Raw genomic sequence first — 21,113 nt, forward strand, 5'->3', positions numbered from 1 at the left:
TGTTGAGTTTGATAAGTTCTTTAAAGATTTTGGATACTAGCCCTTTATCTGATACGTCACTTGCAAATATCTTCTCCCATTCTGTCGGTTGTCTTCTGGTTTTGTTGACTGTTTTCTTTGCTATGCAGTAGTTTTTTATCTTGATGAAGTCCCAATAGTTCATTTTTGCCCTTGCTTCCCTTGCCTTTGGTGATGTTTCTAGAAAGAAGTTGCTGTGGCTGAGGTCGAAGAGGTTGCTGCCTGTGTTCTCCTCTAGGATTTTTTTATTGTTATGTTAATCACCAAATATTACATCATTTGTTTTGGTGTAGTGTTCCATGATTCATTGTTTGTGCATAACACCCAGTGCTCCATGCAGAATGTGCCCTCTTTAATACCCATCACCAGGCTAACCCATCCCCCTACCCTCCTCCCCTCTAGAAACCTCAGTTTGTTTTTCAGAGTCCATCATCTCTCCTGGTTCGTCTCCCCCTCTGACTTACTCCCCTTCATTCTTCCTCTCCTGCTGTCTTCTTCTTTTCCTTTCTTTTTAAAATATGTTGCGTTATTTGTTTCAGAAGTACAGATCTGTGATTCAACAGTCTTACACAATTCACAGCGCACACCGTAGCACATACCCTCCCCAATGTCTATCACCCAGCCACCTCATCCCTCCCACCCCCCACCACTCCAGCAACCCTCAGTTTGTTCCTGAGATTAAGAATTCCTCATATCAGTGAGGTCATATGATACATGTCTTTCTCTGATTGACTTATTTCACTCAGCATAACACCCTCCAGTTCCATCCACGTCATTGCAAATGGCAAAATCTCATTCCTTTTGATGGCTGCATAATATTCCATTGTGTATATATACCACTTCTTCTTTATCCAATCATCTGTCCATGGACATCTTGGCTCTTTCCACAGTTTGGCTATTGTGGACATTGCTGCTATAAACATTGGGGTGCATGTACCCCTTCGGGTCCCTACATTTGTATCTTTGGGGTAAATACCCAGTAGTGCAATTGCTGGATCGAATGGTAGCTCTAATTTCAACTGTTTGAGGAACCTCCATACTGTTTTCCAGAGGGGTTGCACGAGTTTGCATTCCCACCAACAGTGTAGGAGGGTTCCCCTTTCTCCGCATCCCCGCCAACATCTGTCGTTCCCTGACTTGTTAATTTTAGCCATTCTGATGGGTGTGAGCTGGTATCTCATTGAGGTTTTGATTTGGATTTCCCTGATGCCGAGCGATGTGGAGCACTTTTTCATGCGTCTGTTGGCCATTTGGATGTCTTCTTTGGAAAAATGTCTGTTCATGTCTTCTGCCCATTTCTTGATTGGATTATTTGTTCTTTGGGTGTTGAGTTTGATAAGTTCTTTATAGATTTTGGATACTAGTCCTTTATCTGATAGGTCATTTGCAAATATTTTCTCCCATTCTGTCGGTTGTCTTTTGGTTTTGTGGACTGTTTCTTTTGCTGTGCAAAAGCTTTTTATCTTGATGAAATCCCAATAGTTCATTTTTGCCCTGGCTTCCCGTGCCTTTGGTGATGTTTCTAGGAAGAAGTTGCTGCGGCTGAGGTCGAAGAGGTTGCTACCTGTGTTCTCCTTTAGGATTTTGATGGACTCCTGTCTCACGTTTAGGTCTTTCAACGATTTGGAGTCTATTTTTGTGTGTGGTGTAAGGAAATGGCCCAGTTTCATTCTTCTGCATGTGGCTGTCCAATTTTCCCAACACCATTTGTTGAAGAGACTATCTTTTTTCCATTGGATATTCTTTCCTGCTTTGTCAAAGATTAGTTGACCGTAGAGAGTTGAGGGTCCTTTTCTGGGCTCTCTATTCTGTTCCATTGATCCACGTGTCTGTTTTTGTGCCGGTATCATACTGTCTTGATGATTATAGCTTTGTAATAGAGCTTAAAGTCCGGAATTGTGATGCTACCAGCTTTGCTTTTCTTTTTCAACATTCCTCTGGCATTTGGGGTCTTTTCTGGTTTCATACAAATTTTAGGATTATCTCTGAAGGCTGTAAGGAAGGTTCTGTTCTATTCTCTTCTCCCAGCTTCTGGTGGTTTTGCTATCAATCTTTGGTGTTCCTGGGCTTCTGCTGCATCACCTTGATTTCTGCCTTCTTCTTCATATGGTGTTCTTCCTGTGTGTGTCTGTCTCCAAATTTCTCCTCTTTGTAAGGACACTAATTATTTTGGATTAGGGGTGCACTCTACTCCAGTATGACTTCATCTTAACTAATTATATCTTCAATGACCCTATTTCCAAATAAGGCCACATTCTAGAGTATGGAGCTTGGTTAGGGGTGGGGGATAGAACTTCAACATATAAATTTTGGAGAGAAACAATTCAACCCATAATAGTTCCGAAAGAGAAAACAAATCTTCCCATGTAGGCAAGTGTGGAGTTTTGTAATACTGCCATTCACTGATATGATTTGACCACACAGTAGCTGGTGTGTAGATGGGGTCACTTTGTTGCTATGCTGTCTGCTGGCTTGGGCTACTCACTGCATTCTAATTGTACAGTCAACTGTAACACCCAAAGCTAGCTATCTTACTGATCTGATGTCTTCTCAAACCAACATCTTTTGATCATTCAAGGCTCCCACCAGCCCTTATGAATACCTAGAGGTTCTACTGGAAAGCTAGGAAGATCTCAGACCAGTGATTGCAGCTCTCTGGCTGCACATGCAGCTCTAGCAATCACCGACTTCTCAGGGCAACTTCCATACCCTATTTCGGACTTCAACAACTCCTTTAGAATTGCATGGAGCACTGGGTGTTCTATGCAAACAATGAATCATGGAACACTACATCAAAAACTAATGATGTAATGTATGATGATTAACATAACATAATAATAATAAAAAATAAGTATAAGTTAAAAAAAAAGAATTACCTCGAAATTGAATCTTCTGTTTTTCTTTCTGAGTGGCAAATTCTTCTTACCTTAGGGTTGTTATCACTAAAGATTGTCCATTCACATTTCTACTTTCAAAGATTACCTGTCATTACCAAGGTGACATATTCCTGCTTCAAGATGTTTGTGTTTATGCTGCTTTTCACAGCATTATCACTGATTGACTCTTGAGTTAGAAGTTAACCTATACCTCACCAAAGCCATCCCAAAAGATGATAGAGCATTTTTCCTGCAAATGGCCAAATCTATCTTTCCAGGCACCAACAAACTAACTCAATTTGTTCTTAGGTTCTAAGATCAATTATAATTTAGCAACTATGAGCATGTGTTATACTTCTCTTGATATGAAGGGGGCAAGATATCTAGACCTGAAATGTCTCCTTTTTTTGTTTATGGGTATGTCTTGTTTTTCAGATATGGGAAATTTAAAAAAATCCAATATTATAGGATTTATAAATATATATCATATATATGTAAAATAACATAATATATGATACGGTATGATATGATATAATATATATAAAACACCTAGAGTTCCATGGGTTCCCTCAATAATTAATTCCAGTTAATATAGATTCTCATGGAGAAGTAGGATTAAAGTTTAAGTGCTCAAGCTATAGGGTTTGGCAAGGTCAAGTTCAAGTCTTATTTCTAACACCACCCAGTTCTGTGACCTTGAGCAAGTTAATCAACCTCAATAACTTCTTCATGTGTAAAATGAGAAATAAAAATACCACCCACACATAAGCTTGTATTTGTGTAAAGCAGTGTTTCCAAAACTTTTTTAGTGATAAAAATCATCTGGAACACATTAAAACACAAATTCTAAGAACTCTTCCTCCAGGGAATAGAATTCAGCAGATTTGGGTGCAGGGCTCCAAAATCAATATTTTCAGTAAGTACCCCAAAATGATCAGTATCGTAGGCAAGTTTAGGAAATATTACTGTTTTGCACAGTTCATATCCCATTCGGTAAATGTTAGTGTTATTTCCATTTATCAAAATTCATTCCTGAGAGACCCATAGGAAGGAAATTGGCTCCTCCATGTTGATTGTGGGGGCCATGTCTCATATTTCCCGTCCTGATTCTACAGCTCATGTAAGCCCAAATCACTCTTTAGGTTTTCTGTAAAACAAAACAAAACAAAACAAACAACAACAACAAAAACACAAAACCACATGCATTCTCATAGAGTCTGTCTTCCTCAGTAAACTAAATATGAAATTCAACAACCCCTTCATCTATTTCCACAAAAGTTACATCAAATTGTTAATGAGAATGGAACACCTTACTAACGAGCAGGGATCATGAGAAGGAATCACATTGCACCTCTAAGATCCTTACTAGTCATTCCATATATATTTTCTCATCTCACAGAGAGCAACTCAATCTCCTGTTTTAAAACTTTTTTCAATTCTCAGGGTCTTGGGTCTCACCTTTTAATACTAAAGCCTAATAAGATGTTTTTTCCTAACAAAGTTCTCTCCTCTATAAGTCAGGATTCTTTTTGTTGAAAGTTACTAAAGCCAACAAAGTAACTTAAGCCACAAAGGGGGACTTACTGGCTCATGTAACTGGGAAGTTGGGAGTAGATCAAGATTCTCACTGACTGACCTGCTTCTCTTGGGATGTTGGCTCTTCTCTCAGACCTGTCTGTGTTGTAGGAAATATGGCAACTAGCAGCCAGGAGTCATATCATTAGAACTCACAATTCAGTGGAATAAGAGACTCACTTAATATGTTATTGTCATTCTTTAGAAGGAGGATGGATCCTTACCCAAAGTTTAGATCAGATGTCAAAACTGATGACATGACATACATATACCATGAGACTATGAAAAAGTCTTATTACTTACATATAAGGTTTTCTGGAGAGACCAGGGCAGGCTTGCCAAGCTAGTAAAAAAAATGGCTTGAGAGAACAAGGAAAGGAGACTAGCTTGAGGCTTCTATTGTGATTAGGAGGTAGGGTCAGAGTGAGAGTTCCTGTGCCTGGGCAAGAGCTTATGTGGTCTGAATCTCCCACAAGCACCAAAGGAGAAGCACTGGGCTTTCTTAGCTTGCTCAGATGTGATGCAGGTAGGATAAGGGAGAAGTGAGGCCTAAAAGCTTGTCAGCAGTCAAACACCAAAAGACGAAGTCCATCTCTATTACAATATCTCAATTTGAGTTACATGTTCACATGTCAGAATCATCATTGCATTTAGAAGACTACAATACTATTACAGATGTTGTGTTCACATCTGTAGTCAAACGGACAAGATGCTGAAATTGGAGCCCCACCAGATCAAATGTAATGGTAGGGAGAAAATAGTGGATCCTCAAAGAAAAGAGATGTTCTTGCTAGAAGAAGTTAAGGGAGCACATCGAGCAGAAAAATAAATAAACAAACAAATAACATTCATACCATACCCCAATAAAAATATTATAGAGCTACCCAATAAGATTAAAAAAAAAATTCTGTACCTTGTCATGTGTGGTTGGTAGCACAAGTAATCAACAGAGGTGCTTAATATAAAAAGCACTGGGATTTGGATTCAAAATAAAGTAGGTAAGAATATAAGCCCTTTCACTAGCTCTGGGGACTTGGTAAAAGTAAAAGAAGATGAAGGGAAAAAAAGAAGGAAATAAATACTTTTAAAGAGTGCCTTACTAAGTGCCAAAGAGCATACTAACTGCTTTACATGGGTTATCTCATTAAACCTCCCATTAGCAACTTATGTTTTCAGTATAGTTATAACCTCCATTTTATACATATGAAACTGAAGATTAGACAAGTTAAATAACTTCCCCAAATGCTACCACTAGAAAGTTATGGATCCTGAATTCAACTCAAGTGCAAAGCCTACATGATTCACCGCCATGGCTTAACTTCTATAAAACTTAGTTTTATTCCACTGCAAAACAAAGATAAAGCTACTGTATAGATTTATCGTGAAGAGTACATTATACAGGGAGCATTCCATCAGCATCTAACACATAGTAAATACTCCACAGTCATTCGTAAGTTTCATCTCTTCCATATAAATATGATGGTAGTTGAGGTTGAGAGACACGGTATTTGCTAAGGTTGAAATAAACTGCATACTTTGGTTGGATCAAATAATAAAGTGTTCATATTTGGCCAAAAACAATTATCACCATGATAGGTTACATTTCTTTGATATAATAATATATGTAAAATATTGTTATAAAATTTTAGATAATGGTTACAAATTTATTATTAAAAATTTTAGCAGCCAAAAATTAAAACTCTGACATTTTTTATCAAAACAACTATTTATCAACCCTATAAGCTTCCTGATTGCTCCAGAGGTCACTGTGCTGTATGTTTTTGGTAACTTGAGAGAGGAGAAATTTACTTTATAAGCTGCTCATTTTTCCTCTAAAGCTTTCTTCTTTCCTTCATGCTTTTCATACTTTGATTTTAAAATGACTAGTCAATACTTTGTAGGCTATTCTATGCTGCAGTAACAGATTAGCTCTGACATCTCTGCTCCTCAACCAATCTTCCCAACTTCAACTCTAATTTTATTTTCATTATATTATATAAAGTAGATTTCATCTCCTCTTCATCTTTTCCAGCGTCAAACTACTTCTCAAAGAGCTCATCTTCAGGCCCAAACATTTCTTAAAGTGTTTTCAAATTAAGATAATTCTCTTTCTGAGATGAATTTTTGTGGTAACTGTTAAGGAGATTTAATTTTTCTATCTCTTTGAATATAAAAATAAAAATGGTAGAGAACAACAATAGCACTATTATCTCACATGTAGTAGTTGAATCAAGTTTTACCAGGTGTTAGTAAAAATCAGATAAAGTCAAAATTACCTTTAAAAGCCCATTCAGGCCTCTACATGAGACAAACATTTAATTCATAATTTATTAAGTCCAACACAGCCAAATCTTCCTCTGGCACTGAAGAATATCACTCTTTATGATTGAGTCTCATAAAATATTGGACTTGTGTTTAAGAAGTTACCTATGAAATATTTATACCTTTAATCACTAGAATTACATTCAACACGACAAGAAACTCACACCATAAAAGGTATAAGAAATTAGGGTTAGTTGTGGCAAGAGTGGATTCAATGTGTCTTAGAATAAACATGAAAGAGACAAGATCATATTGGCATTTAAGGGGGATTATTCTTTTTTATTTTCTTTAAATTTTTTTAGTGTTATGTTAATCACCATACATTACATCATTAGTTTTTGATGTAGTGTTCCATGATTCATTGTTTGTGCATAACACCCAGTGCTCCACGCAGACTGTACCCTCCTTAATACCCATCACCAGGCTAACCCATCCCCCCACCCCCTCCCCTCTTGAACCCTCAGTTTGTTTTTCAGAGTCCATCGTCTCTCATGGTTCGTCTCCCCCTCAGATTTCCCCCCCTTCTTTCTTCCCCTCCTGCTATCTTCTTCTTTTTTTTTTTTTAACATATATTACATTTTTTGTTTCAGAGGTACAGATCTGTGATTCAACAGTCTTGCATAATTCACAGCGCTCACCATAGCACGTACCCTCCCCAATGTCTATCACCCAGCCTCCTCATCCCTCCCACCCCACCCCCACTTCAGCAACCCTCAGTTTGTTTCCTGAGATTAAGAATTCCTCATATCAGTGAGGTCATATGATATCTGTCTTTCTCTGATTGACTTATTTCACTCAGCATAACACCCTCCAGTTCCATCCACGTCGTTGCAAATGGCAAGATCTCATTCCTTTTGATGGCTACATAATATTCCATTGTGTATATATACCACATCTTCTTTATCCATTCATCTGTCAATGGACATCTTGGCTCTTTCCACAGTTTGGCTATTGTGGACATTGCTGCTATAAACATCGGGGTGCATGTACCCCTTCAGATCCCTACATTTGTATCTTTGGGGTAAATACCCAGTAGTGAAATTGCTGGATCATATGGTAGCTCTATTTTCAACTTTCTGAGGAACCTCCATACTGTTTTCCAGAGTGGTTGCACCAGCTTGCATTCCCGCCAACAGTGTAGGAGGGTTCTAAGGGGGATTATTCTTATTTGGATGTAGAAAACAATTGAGAGAAAAGAGACCAGCATGAAGACTATTGTAAGACTCCCAAAAGAAAAATAATGGTAGTGCAAACTCAGGTAGTTGCAGTGGGGGTGGAAAGAAGGAACTGATTCAAGTATTAATTATTAAGGAAGTAGACATAATAGAAGTTGGAATTTAAGTGGATGTAGGAGTTGAAGAAAGAGTCAAGAATAAAGATTAGGTATTAAGATGATTTATGTATGATACTAGCAACATAGAAACACTGAAACAATTACTTTTCATCATATGGGATACTATCTTTCCATTAAAGCAGCGTAAGATAATTGCTCTTTCTGGGGCACCCAGGTGGCTCAGTCGGTTAAGTGTCTGCCTTCGGCTCAGGTCATGATCTTGGGGTCCTGGGATTGAGCCCCGCATCGGGCTCCCTGTTCAGCATGTAGCCTTCCTCTCCCTCTACCTCTGCTGCTCCACCCACTTATGCTCTCTCTCTGTCAAATAAATAAATAAATAAAATCTTAAAAAAAAGATAATTGCTCTTTCAATATTATATTAATCTTTTAGTCAACTACATCCCCAGGTCTTCTTTGTATATATATATATATATATATATATATATATATATATATATATATACTTCTGCCAAGTTAATGCTCCCCAATCTTGTATTTCATACACATTTTTTAACTCACTGTTCCAACTTGGGGCAATTCTCAGTTTTGACACTTTCATTTGAAAATGTGTGAACTACAATTGAATATGAGAAACATGATTAGATCTATGAATAAATTAAAAATTGTACACTCAGTTCTTTTTCCTCTTTTACTATCTATGAGATATGTCTATCTGTCATGTGGAAGAGGGAACAGAAATTTCTATGTGATTCCGTGGAATAGAAATAATGCTATATGGTTATGAGCTCCAGGAAGATAAATTTTAGCTCTATATAAGGAAAGCCTTCCTAGTACTTGTAGGTATACAATAATGGAATGAGATAGTAGATGTTTTTTCTCTGATGGTGTTTAAGAGGATTCAAGCATTACTAGAAGAATCTGGCTAGATGATCCTTCTTATAGAAATAATGGTGATGATGATGATGAAAAATACTATATTGAAGCTAAAATATATGCTATCATAAAGAATGCAAAAAACGAAAAGCCTTTATTTACTATACTATGACCCTATCTTTGAGCTTTAGAGCTCAAATTCCTGATGATTGCAGTAGAAAATAGTTCCTTCTAGTTTAGTAAAAATATCTTTTCATATAAATTCTGTTGGGTTTTTAACTTCTTCCAAATGGATTCACAGGGTGGCTCAGTCATTAAGTGTCTGCCTTTGGCTCAGGTCATGATCCCAGGGTCCTGGGATTGAATCCTGTGTCAGGCTCCCTGCTCTGCGGGAAGCCTGCTTCTCCCTCTCCTGCTCCCCCCCCACTTGTGTTCCCTCTCTCACTGTCTCTCTCTATCAAATAAATAAAATCTTTAAAAAACAAAACAAAAAAATGGATTCACAATCTTTTTTCCTTTTCTCAAGGTGATATCTGGGTATATAGTTGAGCATAAGAATACACGCAGAGTTTCTTCTTGTGCTGTCTTCCCAATTCTCACTGGGCTACGCTAAGATATCCCAATTCTGTCTGATTACCAGGTGTCCACAGTAGCCACTTACTGATATGTGGGAGGCCTTTTCTGGCTTGGTGGCTATTACACTGAAGCCTGTGGCTGAAATCAGTGATCTCTTTCATATTCTCTTATCACTCTGCAATCTCTTTGTTCTTGTCTTAGGTCAATTCATGTCCACCAGTTCTCTCAAAACTTCTTATCTACCCTGGAACATGTGGAAATTATAAAGCCTCAAAATGTCACATCCAAGCTGAGGACTTTAAACAGCAATCTTAGGACCATCTAATTAGCACCTCCATCCACTGATGCTACTCAGCTGATGCTCCTACACCATATTGGATGTTACACTGCATCAGATAGACAGCTTCTTTGAGAGGTTTACAAGCTTCCTAGGATATACAAGAGAAAGTGAAGCATTGGTCTGGAAAATTGTGGATTCATACAAATCTATGTGATATTTTTACCTGACTTTTCTCATTTCCAGTGTTCTCTCCCAAAGAAAAAGATGGCCAAGACCTTGCCTCTTACTTTTCTTTTCTTATAACTTATTTTCCTGTTTCTTTTTATCAGTCATCTATTGCCACAGTAATACTGTGCAACAAGTCGTTCCAAAAATTAAGTGGCTTAAAACAACCATCATTTATATTTATTCATACATCTGCAAGTTAGGAGTTGGGGATTGGTGAACCGAGACAGGCTTATTTGGCTTAGCTTCACGTTGAAGTTTGGATCCAAACCAGCTTCTCCTGTTTCTCACCCTCATGGGGCCAGGGGGTACAAGAGGTCAAGCTCAATGACAGGATCACATTCAAGCTTGCGTTTATGTCATATCTGTTAGCCTTCCAGTGGCCAACTACTTTCCACCTACTGTAAGGCCAAAGCAAGTAACATGACCAAATCTAACATTCATGAGATAGTGATGTATACTCCATCCATGGAGATGAAGAAGAGGCAGGTAGATATATGTGAATTATTATCTAATAAACCTCTTTCCAGTACCAGAAAAGTTCTCTATTTCCTCTTTCTGTTTGACAGAAAGAGAGGTGACATCGATCCTGCCATTTACCTTCCTATGGAAGAATGCCATTGGATTGCTGAAAAGAGAAAAACACTGGGCACCATTTCAAATATATTATCCTAAAAGTGATTGCTAATATCATTTAGTTCAGGCTTGTAGTAAGCCCTTTACAAGTTCAAGTCATTTAATTCTTTTTTTTCTTTTTTTTTAAGATTTTATTTATTTATTTGACAGAGAGAGAGAGCGCGCACAAGCAGGGGGAGCAGCAGGCAGAGGGAGAAGCAGGCTCCTCATTGAGCTGAGAGCCCAATGAGGGACTTGATCCCAACACCCTGGGATAATGACCTGAGCCGAACACAGATGCTTAACTGACTGAGTCACCCAGGCATCCCAATAATATTTTCATGGGAAGATGTGGCAAGAACTATGAAGGGACTGAGATTTTACCCTTCTTGCAAACTCACAATTAGCCTGCCACAGTTTTCTGGAAGCTGGCAGAAGTCCAACCAAGACTCCTGGGTCAGGGACAAAAGACTTTGTTAATCACCCAGGCAGCATGAACCTCATGTTTGCATCACTTCATCAGCCTAAGTAGATCCTAAGCATATAACTGAGAGTGTGGGAAACTCCACTCTTTTTTAAAAAGTCTGCTAGCAAACCTCACCAATCTTCATCTTAGAGTGGGACATTATCCTTTTTATCCTGATCAGCAAACAAATCCTCCCCCTGCCCCAAAAGGAGATGTTACCTCTCATTTCCAATGCTGTTCTCTCTACAAACATCCTTAAAAATATAGTCTGTAACAAAGGCTGTCAATGCCTCTGCTGGGAAGACAGATAGAAACAGTCATTTAATTCTTAACACAACCTAATTTAACAATTTACTAGTCCCTATTTTACAACTATGGACAATTATAAAGTTCAAAAACTTGACCAATGTCATACAGGCAAATGAAAGAGACAAAACTCAAACCCAATTCTATATGACACAATAATGTATCATCAACAAGAATTCAAGTTCAGCAAAGAAAGTTAAGAAAATACTTTGTAATCCCTGAAAATAGACCAGCAAGAGAAGACTAAATTTATTAGAATTTTATGGCTAAATTTTAACTTTTCCTATAGACTTATTGTTTCAATGAGCATTCATCATATTGTCTTAGTGGTCATTGGCACGCCACTAATTTGTTTTGCTTAGTGACCTCATATTTTGCTCCAAAATTCATGGTTCATGAGTCAGAAACTATGACATTTCATTATTTAGCACCATCTAGTCTCCAGATGTAAGGCATTGCTATCTGTCATGGTAACTTTATATCTTAATTTGAAAAAATCAATAAGAGCAATAGGGGCAGAAGTCCTAGCAGTAACAGATCAGGAATGAAATGTACTTGTGTGAAACAAATAACAAAAGGTCCTTCTGAAAGATGCACACACAAACCATAAACTACCAGGAGAAGTCCCCAAATCTGCCACCATAAGTTATTACTATCACAAGGTGTGATATCAGTAATGACAACAGCAATGATTCAAGTTAATTGAATTCTGAGCTCCTCTACTGTTATCTTCACACCCAAATAGGTGCTCAGGTCTCTCTTTCTCTGACTGAAATCATCTATATAAATACTTTCCACTCTCTCCTCCCAATGTGCATAATATGTAAGAAATAAAATCAAATTTTTCTTTCTGCAAGCAGTTCATAAAATGGCTGAGTCTTGTGCCCTTTGCTCACTTTTTCTGCAAAACTGTCCTCAGTTCAAAATGGTATTTTTCATGTTATGTACCATACATTGACCTAGACTCTGGAATACAAAGGTGAACAAGAGATATAGGTCTTTGCTTTGTAGAATTTCTATTCTAGGAAAGAAATATAGACAATAAATAATAAACAAATGAAAGACAGTTTTATATATTAACACTTACTATGAATTATTATGTGATGATGGTTGAGAAGGGCTGGCAAATTTAGTTGCATATAACGAAAGATTTTCCATGAATGAGTATCGATCAAAACAGCCAGTGTCCTTCTCAATAACAGATAACCACAAAATCTCAGCCAGTTTCTCTGTTCCAGGTCAGAACAACCCTCCAGGGTAAATAATATTTGTATGATGATACAACAACATAGGCTGGTAGGGATCTCCACTTTCCTGCACCTGCACCATCTGAAATAGCTCACTTTTTCACCTGATATAACAGGAAGAGAAAGAGTGAAAGGCAGCACAATCCAAACAGCTTTTCACTATCACTCTCCCTCACAGCCTGTTGGCCAGAACTAGTCACACAGCCATCAACACCAACCATTCATTGGTACTCTGCCCTTGAGATGTGTCCTTAAACTTGGTATATAAGGGCCATTTTGACCTGAGTGCTCCACTGTTCATCTCCCCAACCTCTCCCCCTCCTAAAGCTGGGTGGGGTGTGTTCACTTGACACGTTTGCTTCCAGTTCCTGAGAAACCCTTCCTGACACACTTTACATCCTTAATTTTCTCAGGTATAATTTGTACTTGTGTTTCATAACCCAGGATACTTGCCATCTCCTTTAGAGAATCTTCTGTTATTCCCCAAACCTGGGTTACTGTCCTCTTCTATACTCATATACTACCTACACTTAACTCTGTACTTGTCACACATTATTTGTTTCTCTGCCAGGCTCTCCATTACACTGCAAATTTATAGATGGTGTAACTGTGTCCTCCTAATTACTGTCAACCAAAATAGGTTCTAAAAAACATAACAGATAGTTAAATATTTGTTAAAAGAAAAAATGGGGAGAAAAAGATAAACTGGAAGAAATATAATGGCTTTTTAAGTGTCGTTGACTAAGAATATAGAAACTTTCATTTTAAGAAAATGGAGAGAATCATGAGAACAAGCAGATTTGATACAAGAAGAAAACTATAATTTTTTGAGTGCCTGCCTGCAATATGCCAAGTACTGAGCTAGAAGTATTATGGATATTCAGTTAATGTTTGGACATAATAAGCTTGAGATATTATTGGTATAATGAGAACATGTCCAAAAGATAGTTTAGACTGAAGTCCAGTTGTCATGGATGAAAACTGAGATTTGAGAGTCATCCATATGGGTGATGAATGTTGCATAGTATGGATCTCTACATCTCAAACTCTGCATGACAATACTTGATAGAAATTGATTCTGGTGAAATCAAAAGCCAGCAAGCATTGGGTAATAGTGAAGAAAAAGCACATCTGACATCCTGTAAGATATAGCTGGGAATTGTAAAGGGTATATTCTATGGCAAACGGGAGTTAATGAAAAAATGTGGCTCAGGTTAATTCCATTATAGTTTTTTTGGTGTTCAGCTTGATTTTGCTGCCCTGACTATGCACCACATCAATTTTACATGCCCCACAATCCTATTCTGCATTAAAGGTATCACCATTTCTAAAAATAGTTCAACAATATCTTTATGATGAAGAGAGAAAGAACCATGAGGATTGAGAGAAAGAAGGGAGGAGTGAAACTGGAGAGGGAAGCAGGGCAGGAGAGGAAATTCAGCATGAAACTTAAGGGGCAAATATATTTCAAAACAGGAGAAAAATAGCCAAAGGGCTAGGGAAGAAACAGTTATGCAGATGTGGAGTATAGTCAGGGAGTGTTTCTAGTGATTATTTCCAAATTCATTAAATAAATGAAGGAGCTTGAGGAAGAGCAAGGAAGAGGGAAAGCCAATAGGAAGAAAGGTAAATTAGTTATTACTTGCTTCATGATGAAACAAATAATTTTCAATTTACAATTAACCCCTGGGTATTCTCTGAAAAGAAAATTGTTTTATTTACTAGTTGAAATTCTGCTTCCCTGATTTGATTTTTCACATCACTCATCTTTGATGCAAGGACTAGTTAACTATAAGCACAAATCTGGGAAATGTAACATATTTGCTGGGTCTGCCTGACTGCTCTTCTGCAGTGTGACTGGAACAGTCATTTCAGTATATAGTCTTTCAGTTCGTGACGACAGTCCTTTGAGATAGTGCTTGAAACCTCTCTGTTTCATGCCATTTGTAGAACATATAGGTTGTAATCACTGACAGGCAGGAAATCTTTTGCCCATGTCAACTGAACTCCAGTCCTGTAAATACTGCTGTCATGGAGTTGTCCCATAGATCTCTTTGCTTTTGATTTCACTCATCCAGAATTTGCAATATATTGACTCATTCCTGGATGAAGTTTATTTTTTTCCTAAAATCTAAAAACTCTCTGAGTTTACATTTCTAGAAAGTATGTAACCAAATTATCTTTGAAGTACATTCTGCAGAATAGTCAGTTTTTGTTTTTCTGTTTTATTTTTTTAAACTCAGGAATAAGCAAAGTCAAACAGCTATATTTATAATGAAATTTCTAAGATTTGTTAATATGCTAATGTTGCAGTGGGCATTAACTGTTTCCATAAGTTATTTGAACTTGGAACCCTTTTCACAGAATACATTTTGGAAATATTAATCTAGCTTAAGGCATCCCAGTGCAGATTTCATTTATTTTGAGAGCATCTACTATGTGATAGGCACTGTGCTAGCACAGTCTGAGGAAGCAGACTTAATTTCTGTCTGTGTAAGACACACATTAAATTATAATTAATCTAATAATTCTGAGTGGGCAAATTACTGTTAGAAAAATACAGAGATTCTAACCTAGTGCAGGAGGTGAGGGAAGGTCTTTCTGTGAAATGATGTGTAAGCTAAGACCCATAATATTGGTGTGAGTTTGTTAGATAAAGAGAGGCAAAGAGAATGTTCCAGGTAGAGGAAACAGCAAATGCAGTGGCTCCAAGGCAGGAAAAAGTATGGCCAATTTGAATAATTGATAACAATCCAGGAGAGCTCAAGGCAAGAGACAGCCCTCATGAAACTTATTTTCTAGTTGGTGAGGAAGACATCTTCTATACTTTGCCCTTCTAATTCCAAACCATGAGGAGTCACCTTTTCCAGCAAATGATGAACTAATTGTTTAGGACTGACACACCACTAAGAATAACCTGAAAAGCAGGAATAAACATCTTTTTGAAGGCACTGGAGAGCTACCAAAGCAAACACCTATGGGAATACAATTCCAGAAAAAAGAAAAAAAAAGGGGGGGAAGCTCAGAGAGGTGAGGAAAATATTGGGAACCTCTCTTAACCTGGAGGCATTAGCCAGTTTGAAAGCTTCAGCTGAAAGGTTGGAAGCTTAGCAAAGCACTCAGCAGTTTCACAGGGTTTGGGGAACAAAAATTATGTCCAGGCCCTGCATGGAGAAGGGAGATACCCGTTGAAATATTGAAGGCCTTCATTTGGGAAAACACCCAAAGGACTATACCCTATGTCTAGAGTGAGTGTTCATAAAGGCTCACTCCCAGCATCAAATCAGCTCAATCTTTGTTTAGATTAGAGTGAACTACCCTGCCTTAATTGCCTACCAACAGCAAAAGTAAATTTTCTCAGGAGGAAGAGATCATCATTTCAAGCCTCAAATTATCTCCACAAATTGTAATTCACAATGGAAGTAACTAAAGAAGAAAACACCAGACTGAAGAAGAAAAAGGAAAAAATATGGAAAATATAGAACACTGCCTGAGGAAGCTTTGGGGCTTGGAAAAAAATGTCTAACATACCTTGAAATTTCAGCATGAAAGGAGTGAGGAATGGAGCAAAAGCAATATTTCAACAGCTAATGACCAATAATCTTCTAAAACTAATGAAAAATATTAAGCACAGATAAAAGATGCACTATAATTTCTGAGCAGTTTAAAGGCAAAGAAAACCACATCTAGACATACCATAGCAAAATGTAGAAAACAAAAGATGACGTCAGTCTTAAAAACAAGAGAGAGCAGGACACATTACTTCCAAAGATTCAACAATAATATTGAAGCTGACTTTTAAACAAACAAACAAAAAAACAGAAGCCAAAAAATATCTACAAAAAGTTGGGGGGAAAAAAACCTTGCCAAACTAGAACTATATCTCCAGCCATATTAAAAAATGAAGGTGAATAGGAGACACCTGGGTGGCTCAGTCGTTAAGTGTCTGTCTTCAGCTCAAGTCATGATCCCAGGGTCCTGAAATCGAGCCCCGCATCGGGCTCCCCACTCTGAGGGAAGCCTGCTTCTCCCTCCCCCACTCCCCCTGCTTGTGTTCCCTCTCTCGCTGTCTCTCTCTCTGTCAAATAAATAAATAAAATCTTTAAAAATAATTTAAAAAATAAAAAAGTGAAAGTGAAATAAAAACGTGATCAAATAAATAAAGCTGAGAGAATAACACTCCACTAGACCTCTGCTACAAGAGACACCAAACAGGATTTTCAGGCAGAATAAATTAATGGAAGCATGGAAATGACAAAAGGAATGAGAATGAGGATAAATGTGTAGGTAAATCTAAATAAAAATTGGCAGAATTAAAAATTATGGCTTGAGGTTATATATATAAACATATATGTATAAACATATGTGTATATGTATGTGTGTGTGTGTGTGTATGTATATATAAACATAGGGCAAAAATAGTACAAAAATCTAGGGGAGGTTAAATAAAATGTTCTAAGTTTCTTGCATTGTCCAGGAAATGATAAAACAGTAAGTTTATACTACACATTACAATTCAAGAATGCATGTTGTAAAATGTATGGTAATTCTAAAGAAAAATAAGCGTACATAATTAAGAAGTGGTAAGGAAACACCGAATTGAAGTTCTTAATTGAATTTTGCTTCAATTACATACAGAACTTGCCCAACCATCATAAACAATTAGAAAACCGGACAAATTACATGAAACAACTATTTTAAAACATTAAAATAAAAGCAACACACTATTATGATCCCTGAGAAAAAGAAAATAAATGAGGTAGACTTACTAGCCCTGGCATTCCATATGGAGTCGTTTTCAAGACTACAGCACAGAAAGATTTAACCAAACAGAATATGGATGTCTCACTGAATTTGGAACTGGAAATCAGAGTTTGAGGTGACTGACATGGCTGGCAGTAGTGGGACAAACTAGCATAGAAAAGGAAGATATGCAGAAAAAGAGATCTAGAAATCTGCATAGGGACCTCTTGAATTGGCTGCTAAATAACAAGCTCTGTATAGATAGGGTAAGACTGGACGAGCCCAGGCAAAAAGCTATCAAGAACAAGCCGAGCAATTCCAAAGCTCGCGCAGGCTAGGAGACATTCTAGTTCCAACCAGTCAGCGTAAAGAAGCTCTTTTGATTATCCAGAGCATTCAGTAAGATCCCGGAAGGGTCATACCTTAGCAGCAGAACTAAACTGGCCTTAGAATAAAGACAACTCTCAATCTACTTTCTTTTAAAAAGATGAAAAGAAATAAAGGGGAAGAAAATGGGGGAGGAACTTGAAAGGATCAAGGTGATACACAAAAGTCAGCGCAAGAAAAGACACAAATCTCACTCAGAAAGCTGTGCCAACACCATGGCTCCCTGCTGAACATGCACTCTGGGTCCTTCTTCCAGGACAAGGTGAAAGCAATATTATTGGTTAAAAAAAAAAAACCAGATTGCTTAGAGCACTATTATCCTATTGAAATTTAATGCACACCACATATATAATTTTAAATTGTCTAAGTGGCTACTTTGAGAAAAACAGATAAAATTAATTTTAATAATATATTTTATTTAACTTGGCATTTCCAAAATACTATCATTTCAGCATGTATCCAATGGAAAATAAATTATTATTGAGGTATTTTACTTTTTTTCATGAAAACTCTATAAAATACAGTGTGTATTAAACTTTCAGCAATCTCAATTCAGACTAGCCTCATTTCAAATGCTCTCCAGCCATATGTAGCTAATGGCTACTGTTTTGAACAGCACAGACCTAAAGTTGAGAATTCTGGAATTGTTAACTGTATATATATAGGAGTTGTTTAGGAAAGGCAGTTCCTGGGGACCTTCAGCTCATAGGAAGTTGTAGCCCCTCCATCTGGGGATACAAATTCATGATTCTCTTGGGAAAGTAACCTTAGGAGCCGAGTTTGGATTCAGCTCCTTATGATCTTCCAGAGTTATTTCTGGGCAATACTATTTTTATACCATCGAATAATATTGTTAATATCCAAAATAGTTAATGTGTCTGTCCTCTTTCATTAAAATAATGTAGCTCTTCCATGAACTTCTTTAGACCATGAGATAAACAGGAATAACCCATGGCAAGAATGTCCAATCTTTCAGAATCATTGACTACCAGATGTCACCAATGGCGACAGCAAACTGATGAGGATCATTTCCATAATGGATCATATTTAAAAGACATACTATTCATTGGAAAAAAATTCACCTACTTTACTACTGTCTATAGGCAGTATACTATAAACAGTAGTAAAATAGCGGTTTAAGAACTATAAATAGAGAATGAAAGTGAGTAGCTCCTGGGTATAAAACTGCTTGTTGTAAAAATTCATAGATCTTAGTCACAAAAGAGAGATAGATCTCCTTTGGTCTCTAATAGTAATTGGCCACATTACAGCTAAAAGCCACAGAGCCAGAAATACTCAAAAGGTTTATTTGGTTAAGTGAGTATGAGGTGGATATTGTCTGGCTCCGTGATTATGGAGGTCCTGAAGACTATGGTTAAGCCTCACCAGTATATGTGCTTAATGAGTCTCTGAATTTCTCCTTTCAATTTGATATTCAGGACTTCATTAGCAATTTTCAGGTTCCTTAGAATGCTTCTTTAATCTATTTTAGGAGTATATAAGAAAAATAATAGCATTCCTTTAAAATGAGCATCTAAAACTTCTTCAGTGACTCTCACAGGTTTCTTCCTATAGCCAGGATCCTCAAATGAAAGCTGTGGCAAATGCTCCTTTCTAAATGGCTCTCCTGTTGGGGAGTTCATGCCGCCAAGAACATAACCACACCCCCAGGTACACCCCCAAATATGACTATGTAACTTTGAGCTAGAAGACTTAATATCTGCACACTTTTGGCTTCAATGCAGCAACAACAGTCAGAATAAACCTAATGAGGGAATTTCTGCAAAATTATTAACAACAAAGACAAGATCAATACTGGTATCCTGTATCTAGTGAATGCTTATTACATACAGGCATTGGTCTAAATATGTCACGTTTCCCTAATTCTACATGCGTAACAACCTTTAAAGGAGGTACTCTAATAACTTTCCCCTGAGGGAATATTAGGGGCAAAATAACTTATCCAAACTCACCACACTAGTAATGGTGGAACTGGGGTTTGGACCTAGACAGTCTGTTTTTAGATCTCATGCCACTTCTTGCTACACATACTGTACATAGTAACTCTCACTTGTGAAGATGCTAAATCCCACTGATACAGTAGACTCTTGAACAGTGCCAGGGTTAGGGACTCTGGCCCCTGTGCAGTCAAAATTGTGTGTATAACTTTTGACTTCCCCAAAACTTAACTACTAATAGCCTAGTGTTGACCAGAAGACTTGCCAATGACATAAAGTCAATTAACACACATTTTGTATGTTGTATGTATTATATACTGTGTTCTTACAATAAAGTAAGCTAGAGAAAAGAAAATGTCATTAAGAAAATCAAAAGGAAGAGAAAATACAATTATAGTACTATACTGTAAAAACTCTGTGTATAGGCAGTGGTCCCAGTGGACCCAGGAATCAGCCTCTTGCTTCAACAGTGTTCAAACAGAACAGACTCAGGGACACCCCTTCTTCCAGCCTCCTACCACCCTCCAACCTCCCTCCCAGTTGCAACTTTTGGAACCATCTTCTCAGCCATCCTCTACCTCAGGACCAGCCAACACGATTTTTTTAGCTTAGCTCCTTATTGCCAATCAACTGTGAGCTCTCAAATTCATCAGAATTATTCCACTGAGGTGAAGGCCACCATCAATCACCCATCAGTATGCGTCTGTGGGCCTCCTACACCTACCTCTCTCTGGGCTTCTATTTCTATAGTGACAGTGTGGCTCTAGAGGGCATGGGCCACTTCTGGAGCTGGCTGAAGAGAAGTACAAGGGCACCAAGCAAAATCAAAGCAGCAACTGCACTCTCTTTCAGGATGTGCAGAAGCCATCCCAAGATGAGTGGGTAAAACTGCAGAAGCCATGGAAGCTACCATGGCCCTGGAGAAGGACCTCAACTAGGCCCTTTTGGAGCTGCATGCCCTGGGTTCTGCCAGTGCAGACCCTATCTTTATGACTTTCTGGAGACCCACTTCCTAGATGAGGAGGTGAAACTCATCAAGAAGATAGCAACCACCTGACTGATCTCTACCAGGTAGCTGGCTCCCAGGCTGGGCTGGGTGAGTATCTTTTCAAAATGCTCACATTTAAGCACTACTAGGCATCTCCCGAGCCCAGCAAGCCCACCTGGCATTGCCCTGATGTCAAGGCTTCTGCCTAACCCTCTCCCTGCAGCCATTAGGCAGCTTTTTAACCACCTGGAGCCTTCTCCAAGCCCTGACCAAATGGAAATAAAGGTTTCTGCACGAAAAAAAAAATCCAAATACAAGTGGATTTGCACGTTCAAATCTGTGTTATTTAAGGGTCAACAGTACT

At 37.9% G+C, this 21,113-nt stretch overlaps 1 pseudogene; it reads left to right on the forward strand.

Annotated features, from left to right (window-relative positions):
* The window catches only part of LOC113927894, an 82,755-nt pseudogene extending 61,857 nt beyond the window's left edge, over positions 1-20,898 (forward strand).
* The last annotated feature ends 215 nt before the right edge of the window (positions 20,899-21,113 follow it).

Source organism: Zalophus californianus, chromosome 7, assembly GCF_009762305.2.
Source record: "Zalophus californianus isolate mZalCal1 chromosome 7, mZalCal1.pri.v2, whole genome shotgun sequence".
NCBI lineage: Eukaryota > Metazoa > Chordata > Mammalia > Carnivora > Otariidae > Zalophus > Zalophus californianus.